Source organism: Bos javanicus, chromosome 22 (genome assembly GCF_032452875.1).
Source record: "Bos javanicus breed banteng chromosome 22, ARS-OSU_banteng_1.0, whole genome shotgun sequence".
NCBI classification, from domain to species: Eukaryota; Metazoa; Chordata; class Mammalia; order Artiodactyla; family Bovidae; genus Bos; species Bos javanicus.
In genome coordinates this window covers 22,635,055-22,648,165 of record NC_083889.1, presented here as the reverse complement: position 1 = coordinate 22,648,165, position 13,111 = coordinate 22,635,055, and positions in this window count along the sequence as shown.

Sequence of the window (13,111 nt, the reverse complement as noted above, 5' to 3'; positions counted from 1 at the left end):
GGGGTCTAAATTCTAGCTCCTCCACATCCTAATCTGTAAATTGGGAATAATAACACCAACACCCTAAAATTGGCAAGATTTTTTAAAGGAGATAAGATATGCTGGGCTCCTGGCACATAGTAAGCACTCTAGAGATGGCAGAGAGTCTTAGTATAGTTAACATTGACACTTTTTTCCAGCTCATGAGAGGACTAGAAATAAGTATTTCCAGATGAGTTTAGGGAAAGAGAAGAGCGATTAGAAAGCTGAAAATAATAATGTTCATTTTTGAGAAGAAAGGAAATATACAAAGAGAACCTTCTGGAAGCAAGAGGACTTCATAAATGAGAAGGATGTATTGTGCAGTTCAGAATAATGCAGGTTATAACAGATAATCTGGACTTTAAAAGGAACCTACTTGATTTGGAGAATGAAATAATGGATTCATTGTAAATTCTCAGTAAATCCACAAGCCACTGAATGTTTTATAAAACAACAAAAAGATCCATGTGCTCCTGAAAATGACTGAGATTTTCTTTAAGTAACAGGCCAAAAAAAAAAGGATGCTGAAAAAAGGTAATGTCAAATAGCATCATCAGTGAAAATGGAATTGGAAACAATGATTTCTGGACTCTAAATTCTACTTCTTTAACTCATAATTATTAATGTATAGTCTTAGATGATAAAAAGCTCTCATTTATTTATTTGATACTTAAAGACCACCAACCATATGCCAAATTCTGTAGTGGGCACAGAGGAAAAAAAATATGGTAAGAGTTCCTGTTCTCTAGAATTCTAGAATCATCTATCCATACTCCCAAAAGATGTCAGAAAACCCTGTACAGTTTTGTTCTACTGACTAAGCATCAGTAAGACCTCCATGTACTATGCTAAGTGCCTTCTACATTACATCATTTACCCTAACAGACGCAATTCTGTCTCTGCTGGAAAATGACAAGACTTTCTCCAACCCAAGTCCACACTCTCCACTTGAACAGATGCTGTAACCAAAATCTTCACCCTTATAACTTCTGCATAATCCCCCTGGAGCCACACGGTATCAGGCTAATTCTTTTTCCACATGCCAGCTGTTCAACGGATGTCAGCTAACAAGGACCCTCATATCATTTCCAAATAAATCACTCCCTTTCCAGATTCACTGTGTTTAACTCCTGTTTGCTGCTATATCCCTAGGAGAGTGTCTAGTACTTAAGAGGAGTTCAGAAACATTTTTTCTGATAAAATCTTAGCAACATACCTTATATATACTACAGTTCACTGATATTCAACTCAGAAGCTAAAAGTCAGAAGTGTGCACACTCTTCTAGGTATCCTTTGACCAGTACAAAGTACAGTACAACCCAATGAAACACTACCTTTTTGGCAAAAACCTTGTCCATTCAGCTTGAATGTGAAATTAACTCAGACCCTCAGGTCATGCTCATGGAAACATATTTTGAGGCACTGCCTTGCCAGCCCCTCATTTGTTTTGCTTTGCTCTTTTTAGTTCTAAACCAAGGTCTTTACATGTATTTTTGTTTATTTTTAATCTTGTTAAATCTGGCCCAGTTTGCCTATCTGACTGATTGTATTTAAATTTCTCATGTGGTTTCTAAGCTAACCTGCTGCTGCTAAGTCGCGTCAGTCGTGTCCAACTCTGTGCGACCCCATAGACGGCAGCCCACCAGGCTCCCCCGTCCCTGGGATTCTCCCAGCAACCCTCTCCTAATTTCAAGCCTCTCAAGTCTAATTGGTTAACTTTCTATATGTTATCTAGATTATTAAAATTTTGAATGCAGCAGAGCCTCACAGAATGCCACTAGTAACCTGGCTCAAAGTTGATGCTGCTGTACCACTCAACTTTTGAATCCCTTTAAATCACTAACATTTGGCAGACATTTTCCTCAAGGACATTATGTAAACTTTATCAAATACTTTGCTCAAATTTAATTACCCCAGAGAGCCTAGCTCACACTGTAGTAATTCCAGCTTAAAGCCAAGAATGCTGGAGGGTATCCTGTATTTCAGTTCATCTAATCTATTGTTTATTGCATATATATAACACTCTGAATCCTTTAGGACTTCATATTTTAACACTAAGCCCAGGGTCTTGAGACTTAGTGCCTTACTTCTGGGTACCTCTCTGCTTTTCTGCCGTACTTCCCCCTTACCTGCACCAATGAACACTTATCAGTAAAGAAGAGGAGTAATTTGCTCAAGAGAATGGACAATAAAAGGGTCCATTTTAAGTGAACTTTAGTTAAAAACCTCAAAACACTATCAAAATATTATCTAGCTTATATAGGTTTAGAAACCAATTTCCCTCACAGTTGTTTAACTTTTCTTCCTGATGCAAGAATCTCAATGCCTGGACTAAATGTACATGATGACCTTCTATCCAACTGTGAATAGAGTAATTGAATAATCACAAGAGGAATGTTTATGGGTATTGCACACTGATTGAAGACTAACATGTAGATTAAAGTCTGCGTGAAGTAAACTGGCCAGGAACTTTACCAGAAAGAAAAGTGTAGGTTTTTTATAAAGAAAAAAAATATTATTTTGCCTTTAGAACAATTGACAAATCTAGACTTTTAAAATATGCTGTCTTTAGTTGTTCTGGTTTTACCATCTGTTAGTATAGAACAACTTATTTTTCTTGAGAGAAAGACAAATATCTATGACATATGTTTGCTTTAAAAGATGGTTTGTTTGAATTGTTAAAACAAATTGCAATGTCTTTTTTTTCTATTTTCGTCCTTTCACAAGGATTTCCCTATAAAATATATTTTTTAATAAAGGAAAAATATCCATTCAATGGATAGTTGAAGTTCTGTCATGTTTATTCATCAATGCTAAAGATTTATTCTGGAGGAGCTTAAAATAATGTCCATCAGCAAATGAATGGATAAGAAAGCTATGGTACGTATACACAATGGAGTATTACTCAGCCATTAAAAAGAAAACATTTGAATCACTTCTAATGAGGTGGATGAAACTGGAGCCTATTATACAGAGTGAAGTAAGCCAGAAGGAAAAACACCAATACAGTATAATAACGCATATATATGGAATTTAGAAAGATGGTAACAATAACCCTGTGTACGAGACAGCAAAAGAGACACTGATGTATAGAACAGTCTTATGGACTCTATGGGAGAGGGAGAGGGTGGGAAGATTTGGGAGAATGGCATTGAAACATGTAAAATATCATGTATGAAACGAGATGCCACTCCAGGTTCGATGCACGGTACTGGATGCTTGGGGCTGGTGCACTGGGACGACCCAGAGGGATGGTATGGGGAGGGAGGAGGGAGGAGGGTTCAGGATGGGGAACACATGTATACTGTGGCGGATTCATTTTGATATTTGGCAAAACTAATACAATTATGTAAAGTTTAAAAATAAAATAAAATTTTAAAAAATATTATGTAATAAGGATTGACATTAAGGTCAATCAAAACTGGTACAATAAATATCTACTGCCAAATTTTAATAGCTTATTTATTTATTTATTTAATCTAACTGGTTATGTTAGTGAGATGCTAGCCTTTTCTTTTTGGACCTTGTAATATGAAATAATGAGTTTCTTGCTATTTTTAGTGCTGTTGAAAAGTCCCATATCAACATTTATGTTCTTCCTAAAACATCTTTTGTGCTTGGATTCCTAGCTATAGTAGGCCTGTCACATTTTTCTTTATTTGATTCAGCATATATTTTCACGAAAAACAGGGTGCCCCAAACTCAATAATATGTGATTAGTAGAGTGATTTCCTAAAAATAGTATCTCATGACAGGAATGCTTCTGATATAAATTATTTTAAAACACTCTTGTAAGCTCAGCCTTTCATTGCTCTTATGAATATAATATCACTTATTTTGGTCTAGAGCAAGGATAATAAATAGAAAATTAAAAAAATTTTAACCATAACTATTCATTAGAACTTGTTCCTGGTCAATCTGTGCATCTTTATTTTAGCTCACATTGTTCTTTCAGTTCTTTCTAGTACTTTGGCTAGAAGCAAAATGACATAGTCATAATTCTGCAGGATTTGTTTTTTCTTACTGGTGAAGCTATTGAATGTGCATAAGTGTGAAGGAAAAAGATTAAATGATAGATGAAGAACTGATGATGAATATCTTACTGATTCTAGATGAAAACTGGAATAAATTATTAGTTTAATAATATTGCTCAAGAACTACTAGCCATCTGAAAATAAACAAAATGACATATAATTACCAGAGTGAGTTCCTTCTCCAGTTGAAGATATTTAAAGATTGTAGTCCCTTGGGGATAAACTAATTTGAATTCTTCTGAAAGTCTAATACATTTATTTTAAAAAGACTTTTAAGTAAAACAATAAAGAAGGAGTCTTCAATTTGTTGATAATTTCTCCATATCACTCATTGTATTATCATCATTTACAGATGAAAGATTTACTTGTAATATAGTTTTAATATTTATTATAGACCATGAAGAAGAGGCTTGGATTTTTATTTAGGGAAAAGATAATAAAACAATTTAAAAAGTATAAAACATTTTCTTCTGTGGTTCAATGAAAGGAATGGTGTAGTCTGGCTAATCAAGTAAAGGATGTAATATTAAGAAACCTGTAAAATCCTAGTAGAGTTTTTATTTTTTTTAAAGAATTTACTACACTGAGATTTCTATGGAACAGCAATGGTTGCTTTTAAACATACTTTACGATTTTACAGTGCCTCACAAACATTATTAACGTCACTAAAATGTAGATCAACTTACTCTCTCGTATAAATATCAACCGAGTATTTATTAGGTGTCAGGCTACATGTTAGAATGTAAAGATATTCAATCCATGATCCCTTCTATAAAGGAGCTTCTAGTCTGAGAGAAGGAGACAGACAAAAAAATATACATCCAGTGATAAGTTAAATATGGTGTTTTAATTTGGATTTCCCCCAAAGCAGACTCTGTTACAAATACATGCGTCAGATCAGATCAGTCGCTCAGTGGTTTCCGACTCTTTGCGACCACATGAATTGCAGCACGCCAGGCCTCCCTGTCCATCACCAACTCCCGGAGTTCACTCAGACTCACGTCCATCGAGTCAGCGATGCCATCCAGCCATCTCATCCTCTATCGTCCCCTTCTCCTCCTGCCCCCAATCCCTCCCAGCATCAGAGTCTTTTCCAATGAGTCAATTCTTCGCATGAGGTAGCCAAAGTACTGGAGTTTCAGCTTTAGCACCATTCCTTCCAAAGAAATCCCAGGACTGATCTCATTCAGAATGGACTGGTTGGATCTCCTTGCAGTCCAAGGGACTCTCAAGAGTCTTCTCCAACACCACAGTTCAAAAGCATCAAGTCTTCGGCGCTCAGCCTTCTTCACAGTCCAACTCTCACATCCATACATGACCACAGGAAAAACCATAGCCTTGCCTAGACGAACCTTTGTTGGCAAAGTAATGTCTCTGCTTTTGAATATGCTGTCTAGGTTGGTCATAACTTTCCTTCCAAGGAGTAAGCATCTTTTAATTTCATGGCTGCAGTCACCATCTGCAGTGATTTTGGAGCCCAGAAAAATAAAGTCTGTCACTGTTTCCACTGTTTCCCCATCTATTTCCCATGAAGTGATGGGACCGGATGCCATGATCTTCGTTTTCTGAATGTTGAGCTTGAAGCCCACTTTTTCACTCTCCACTTTCACTTTCATCAAGAGGCTTTTGAATTCCTCTTCACTTTCTGCCATAAGGGTGGTGTCATCTGCATATCTGAGGTTATTGATATTTCTCCCAGCAATCTTGATTCCAGCTTGTGTTTCTTCCAGTCTAGCATTTCTCATGATGTACTCTGTATATAAGTTAAATAAACAGGGTGACAATATACAGCCTTGACGGACTCCTTTTCCTATTTGGAACCAGTCTGTTGTTCCATGTCCAGTTCTAACTGTTGCTTCCTGACCTGCATACAAATTCCTCAAAGGGCAGATCAAGTGGTCTGGTATTCCCATCTCTTTCAGAATTTTCCACAGTTTATTGTGATCCACACAGTCAAAGGCTTTGGCATAGTCAATAAAGCAGAAATGGATGCTTTTCTGGAACTCTCTTGCTTTTTCCATGATCCAGCAGATGTTTGCAATTTGATCTGTGGTTCCTCTGCCTTTTCTAAAACCAGCTTGAACATCAGGAAGTTCACGGTTCACATATTGCTGAAGCCTGGCTTGGAGAATTTTGAGCATTACTTTACTAGCGTGTGAGATGAGTGCAATTGTGCGGTAGTTTGAGCATTCTTTGGCATTGCCTTTCTTTGGGATTGGAATGAAAACTGACCTTTTCCAGTCCTGTGGCCACTGCTGAGTTTCCCAAATTTGCTGGCATATTGAATGCAGCACTTTCACAGCATCATCTTTCAGGATTTGGAATAGCCCAACTGTAATTCCATCACCTCCACTAGCTTTGTTCGTAGTCATGCTTTCTAAGGCCCACTTGACTTCACATTCCAGGATGTCTGGCTCTAGGTCAGTGATCACACCATTGTGATTATCTGGGTCGTGAAGATCTTTTTTGTACAGTTCTTCTGTGTATTCTTGTCATCTCTTCTTAATATCTTCTGCTTCTGTTAGGTCCATACCATTTCTGTCCTTTATCGAGCTCATCTTTGCATTAAATGTTCCATTGGTATCTCCGATTTTCTTGAAGAGATCCCTAGTCTCCCATTCTGTTGTTTTCCTCTATTTCTTTGCATTGATTGCTGAAGAAGGCTTTCTTATCTCTTCTTGCTATTCTTAGGAACTCTGCATTCAGATGTTTATATCTTTCCTTTTCTCCTTTGCTTTTCACTTCTCTTCTTTTCACAGCTATTTGTAGGGCCTCCCCAGACAGCCATTTTGCTTTTTTGCATTTCTTTTCCATGGGGATGGTCTTGATCCCTGTCTCCTGTACAATGTCACGAACCTCATTCCATAGTTCATCAGGCACTCTATCTATCAGATCCAGGCCCTTAAATCTATTTCTCACTTCCACTGTATAATCATAAGGGATTTGATTTTGGTCATACCTGAATGGTCTAGTGGTTTTCCGTACTTTCTTCAATTTAAGTCTGAATTTGGCAATAAGGAGCTCATGGTCTGAGCCACAGTCAGCTCTTGGTCTTGTTTTTGCTGACTGTATAGAGCTTCTCCATCTTTGGCTGCAAAGAATATAATCAATCTGATTTCGGTGTTGACCATCTGGTGATGGTCCATGTATAGAGTCTTCTCTTGTGTTGTTGGAAGAGGGTGTTTGTTATGACCAGTGCATTTTCTTGGCAAAACTCCCCACGTTGAAGGTCAGGAAGGGTGGCGGTGAGGAGATACCCCTTGTCCAAGGTAAGGAGCAATGGCTGTGCTTTGCTGGAGCAGCCGTGAAGAGATACTCCACGCACAAGGTGAGAGAAACCCAAGTAAGACGGTAGGTGTTGCAAGAGGGCATCAGAGGGCAAACACACTGAAACCATACTCATATAAAACTAGTCAATCTAATCACACTAGGACTACAGCCTTGTCTAGCTCAATGAAACTAAGCCATGCCCGTGGGGCAACCCAAGATGGGCGAGTCATGGTGGAGAGATCTGACAGAATGTGGTCCACTGGAGAAGGGAATGGCAAACCACTTCAGTATTCTTGCCTTGAGAACCCCATGAACAGTATGAAAAGGCAAAATGATAGGACACTGAAAGAGAAACTCCCCAGGTCAGTAGGTGCCCAATATGCTACTGGAGATCAGTGGAGAAATAACTCCAGAAAAAATGAAGGGATGGAGCCAAAGCAAAAAGAATACCCAGCTGTGAATGTGACTGGTGATAGGAGCAAGGTTTGATGCTGTAAAGAGCAATATTGCATAGGAACCTGGAATGTCAGGTCCATGAATCAAGGCAAATTGGAAGTGGTCAAACAAGAGATGGCAAGAGTGAATGTCGACATTCTAGGAATCAGTGAGCTGAAATGGACTGGAATGGGTGCATTTAACTCAAATGACCATTATATCTACTACTGCGGGCAGGAATCCCTCAGAAGAAATAGAGTGGCCATCATGGTCAACAAAAGAGTCCAAAATGCAGTACTTGAATGCAATCTCAAAAATGACAGAATGATCTCTGTTCATTTCCAAGGCAAATCATTCAATATCACAGTAATCCAAGTCTATGCCCCAACCAGTAACGCTGAAGAAGCTGAAGTTGAACAGTTCTATGAAGACCTACAAGACCTTTTAGAACTAACACCCAAAATAGATGTCCTTTTCATTATAGGGGACTGGAATGCAAAAGTAGGAAGTCAAGAAACATCTGGAGTAACAGGCAAATTTGGCCTTGGAATATGGAATGAAGCAGGGCAAAGACTAATAGAGTTTTGCCAAGAAAATGTACTGGTCATAACAAATACATCGGTAGAGGTAGTTTATTTGGAAGGTGATCCTTGGATCACAAATGAGCAGTTTTCCATGTGGGCAGCTGAGGTTCACTTCCATGGGTCTTGTGAGGAACCATGTGCCGCATACCTCAGAATCAACCCAGTAAAGGGTGGACGGGCTGAGCTTTCCATTAGACACTTCCTCATTGGTTGAAGCTTGCCTCTGGAACTTCTAGGCTATCAGCTAGAAAACACCTTTAGGCAGAGAAGCAGAATAACACAGGTTCTTAAGGTGGGAAGGCATTGGCATGCAGGTAAAATTATTCATCACAGATTCAGATAAGCTCTGAAGTAGCCAAGAGGGGATGGAATGTAGTACCCACAGCCTGTGCTATGGATGATGTTGTAGCGGTCCATCATTGTGTACTGGGGATACGGAAAAAGAAAATACTGGTTTTCTATCTGGTGAATCAGGAGAGACTTCAGATGACAACAGATGCCGAAGCTAAGTAGGTGTTCTCTGGGCAAATGCAGGGAGAGTTACGGAGGGCTGCTGTGCTGTGCTGTGCTTAGTCAATCAGTCATGTCCGACTTTTTGTGACCCCATGGACTATAGCCTGTCAGGCTCCTCTGACCATGGAGATTCTCCAGGCAAGAATACTGGAGTGTAATTAAAAAGAGTGGGAAAAAGACCTAAACGTGCATTTCTCCACAAAAGACATACGGATGGCTAACAAACACATGAAGAGACGCTCAACATCACTTATTATTAGAGAAATACAAATCAAAACTACAATGAGATTCTACCTCACACCAGTCAGAATGGCCATCATCAAAAGTCTACAAACAATAGACACTGGAGAGGGTGTGGAGAAAAGGGAGCCCTCTTTCATTGCTGGTGGGAATGCAAACTGATACAGCCACTATGGAAGATGGTATGGAGATTCCTTAAAAAACTAGGAATAAAACCACCATATGACCCAGCAATCCCACTCCTAGGCATATACCCTGAGGAAACCAAAACTGAAAAAGACACGTGTACCCCAGTGTTCACTGCAGTGCTGTTTGCAATAGCTAGGACATGGAAGCAACCTAGATGTCCATCAGTGCTGTTGTTGCTGCTCAGTCACTTCAGTCGTGTCCAACTCTGTGCGACCCCATAGACAGCAGCCCACCAGGCTCCGCCATCCCTGGGATTCTCCAGGCAAGAACACTGGAGTGGGTTGCCATTTCCTTCTCCAATGCATGAAAGTGAAAAGTGAAAGTGACGTCGCTCAGTCCGACTCTTAGCAACCCCATGGACTGCAGCCTACCAGGCTCCTCCATTCATGGGATTTTCCAGGCAAGAGTACTGGAGTGGGGTGCCATTGCCTTCTCCACAATAGATGAATGGATAAAGAAGCTGTGGTACATATATACAACGGAGTGCTTCTCAGCCATAAAACGGAACTTGTGTGAGTCAGCTCTAATGAGGAGGATGAACCTAGAGCCTATTATACAGAGTGAAGTAAGTCAGAAAGAGAAATATAAACATCATATACTGATGCATATATATATAGAATCCAGAAAGATGGCACTGATGAATTTATGTGCAGGGCAGCAATGGAGAAACGGACATAGGGAACAGACACGGGTGGAGGGGAGGAGGGGGAGGGTGAGATATATGGAGAGAGTAACACGGAAATTTACAATGCTATATGTGAAATGGATGGCCCGTGGGAATTTGCTGTATGACTCAGGAACTCAAACAGGGGCTCTGTGACAATCTAGAAGGGTGGGATGGGGAGGGAGATGGAAGGAGAGATTAGAAGGGAGGGGACACGGGTGTACCTATGGTTGATTCTTGTTAATGTATTACAGAAAAGCACAAAATTCTGTAAAGGAATTATCCTTCAATTAAAAAATTAAATAAAGTGAGAAAAGACAAAACAGAAAAATGGATACTGGAGTGGGTTGCCAAGCCCTCCTCCAGGGGATTTTCCCAATCCAGGGATCAAACCCAGGTCTCCTGCACTGCAGGCAGATTCTTTACCATCTGAGCCACCAGGAAAGCCCAAGAACCCTGGAGTGGGTGGCCTATTCCTTTCCCAGGGGATCTTCCTGACCCAGGAATGGAACCAGTGTCTCCTGCATTGCAGGCAGATTCTTTACCAGCTGAGCTACCAGGGAACCCTGAGGGCTGCTGCTTACTTGCGAATAAACACAGTGGACTCTCAGATTACAGAGAAGCCAGCGAGCATGGAGCCCTACCTATGCAGTGGCTGGGATCAAATTCACTGCTTAGATAAATACGTATGTGCTTTGGCTTGTGCCAAATGGAGCCAGTTTTCAAAGTCAATGTAGATGTTTCAAGCTATTGACAATGTAATAGGCAGTTTCTTATGAGAATTACAGAAACAACTGCTTTACTTCTTAATCTTGTATTTTATCAGAAGATATGAAGGTGGAACCAGGAAGCTGGAAAGAGACAGACTAGAGTTTGACTGCCTGGAGCTCTGTAGGTAGTGAGACTTCAGGAGAGAGACTAATTTCCAGGAGGACAGAAGAGGGCAGGGCAGGGCCTTGACCTCATAGAAAATAGGGAACTGGATGAGTTTTCATGGCAGAGACTAGACTGCAAAGTATGCGGCAGAGACCAGAAACACAGTTCTTGAAATTGTGCTCCAAATAAGGACAGAGAAACAAAGCCGGATTCTTCCAACTAGAACTGAGATGATAAGTCAGAACAAGAATAGCAACAAGAGTGATAGATTCAGAGCACCTAAGCTATAAAAATGTGATTTCTGCATTTCCTTATAGACCGGGTAAGTAGTTTGAAAACATTTATAAGAATCATTTGGCAGGTTTATTTTAAATATGCAGATTCCCTAAGTTCCAACTCTACCCTGCCTGCCTATCACACTTCTGTAAATTTGTAGAGGAGTCAGGAATCAGTATTTTTAACAAGGGTCCCAAGTGACTCAAATGCTGGTGGTGTGTGCTCTATTAGATTAAATGTGTGCTCTATGTGATTAAAAACAAACAAACAAACTCTACATTAAGGTAAGGTTGATTCCAGGATTTGGGGAAAGAAGTGAGCTTCTACTGACTGCAAAAAAATGCATAAAGCAGAGTGATAGACTCATCCCAGTATACCTAGAACTTGCCCAGTTTTAGCATGAAAAGCCCCATGTCCCAGAAAACCAGTGCTGCACAGTCAGCCACCCTAGCATAAAGGGAATTTCCACTGAGCCAGGTAGCGCATGGAACACCTAAGCATCATCACCTCACATATCATATTACTTCTTTCTTGAGTCAAATTTATCATTTTTATTAAGGCAAGATCTTCTGTTTAAAACCTTATAAGATTCCTGGGTTGAGGTCCTGCTCCCAGAGGTTACATACCTACCCCCAAAGTCCCTTATCCTTATGCCTGGAAATAGAGGAACTCTAGAAAATAGAAGGGAATCAAGAAAAGCAAATATAAGAGCACACTAGCTTTTGAATGACTATCTATAGAAACATCTTAATATCATGTGCAAGACTGGCTCTGGGGCCAGGTACCTGGGTTGTAGCACTGCCCCATCACTCACAACGATATCTGAACTGAGTCAAGTTCCTTCTAGTCTGTGGCTCTGTTTCCTCATCTATAATACAGATATATTAATATTAATCATCAGAAGATTTATAACAGTGTATTATTCACAGAATTAAATTAGTCAGCACATGTGTTGCCCTCAGGACAGTGTCTGCCACATAGTAATCACTACACAAATACAAGTTACTGTGTTTATTAAAACCCTAAAATTGAATAGGACTCCAAGTTATCCAGTTTCTTGCATAAATAACCCTAGTCTTTCAGGACTTAAACAAATTAAGTTGTAACATTCAAAGTTACTTCATACAAAGAAACTTCTTTTCCTATCACCTAGTATACCATGTGGAAAATTTTACCCTGCACTTGAGCTTCTCTCTGGCGCTGGTGGAAGGAAGGATGAATCAGCCCCTCACAGGATGCTTATTAGGGCCCCAGTTGGGCTCGAGCATCCAGAAAGCTCACAAGCACAGGGAGGAGGCTTGGAAACACTTCAAAGCCTGCAGACTCTCAGATTGCTTCCTGAGGCAGGAGGATTAGTATTGGTGGTCTGTCCTTAACCACACACTTCACCTCCATATGTCTCAGCCCTCTTCACCTTTCCCTCTGACTGTGACAATGAGAATATTGAAATCAATAAGTTTGCCCTCCTTGCTCCAAATACTCAAGTGCTTCAAAATGAAAAATGGTTCAGGAGGAAGGAGCCAAGGCAGAGGCAGGGAGGACATGGGTGAAGTTAGAACTGGCAATGACTACATGCTAAAGGGACAGGGAAAGAGGACACTGGACAAGAAGTGAGAAGACTCTGGTCTCACACCTGTTTTCTCACTAGCAGTAAAGGGGACAGGTAATTTTAGTTCAACAGACCCTGCAATTTCTCCTCTGTAAAATAAAGGCATTGGTCCAGATAAGCAGCTATTATGCCTTCTGGTTCTAAAAATCCAAAATGTATATTGATGATAAAATGTCAGTTGGTTTTAGCTTTAGTCATCTCTTTCATAAGTCCTCCTTCAGTCTCACCCTGGTAGAAAAAGCATTCTTCTAACAGCCATTCTCAATTTGAACAAACTTATGTGTTTGTCTTTTCTGTTAGACTAGAGGTTCCTCAGGGGAAGATATTTTATTTTAATCCTGTTTTTATCCCCAGTGCTTAGAGCCTCACCTGACACCTAAAGATGTTCAGTTAAGTGTTG